Consider the following 348-nt stretch of genomic DNA (forward strand, 5'->3'; position numbering starts at 1 on the left):
GGTTTTCATAAACGTATTAAGAAATGCTACTTATAGCAGTTTTTCTTCCATTTTTTTTTTTTTTTTTGCATTAGTTGTATCATTTATGACTAACACAAGTATCAAAACATGGTAATAGCCTCTTGCTAGTAGCGTGTTAGCTTGTTAGCCTGTTAATCACATCATTTATCCAGTTTCCAGTGTGATCTTCTCGTAAAACCAGAAAACTTACTACTTTATGACACATTTAAACTGATATTCTACTTATTTTGCAGTGATGTTAGCACTTTCTCATGGGACATTAGTCAACGAGACACAGAGAGAGGCAAAGTCTTTGTCCAAGCTAGGTTAATGGCTAGCCAAACGACT

Source organism: Austrofundulus limnaeus, unplaced genomic scaffold (genome assembly GCF_001266775.1).
Source record: "Austrofundulus limnaeus strain Quisiro unplaced genomic scaffold, Austrofundulus_limnaeus-1.0 Scaffold142, whole genome shotgun sequence".
Taxonomy (NCBI): domain Eukaryota; kingdom Metazoa; phylum Chordata; class Actinopteri; order Cyprinodontiformes; family Rivulidae; genus Austrofundulus; species Austrofundulus limnaeus.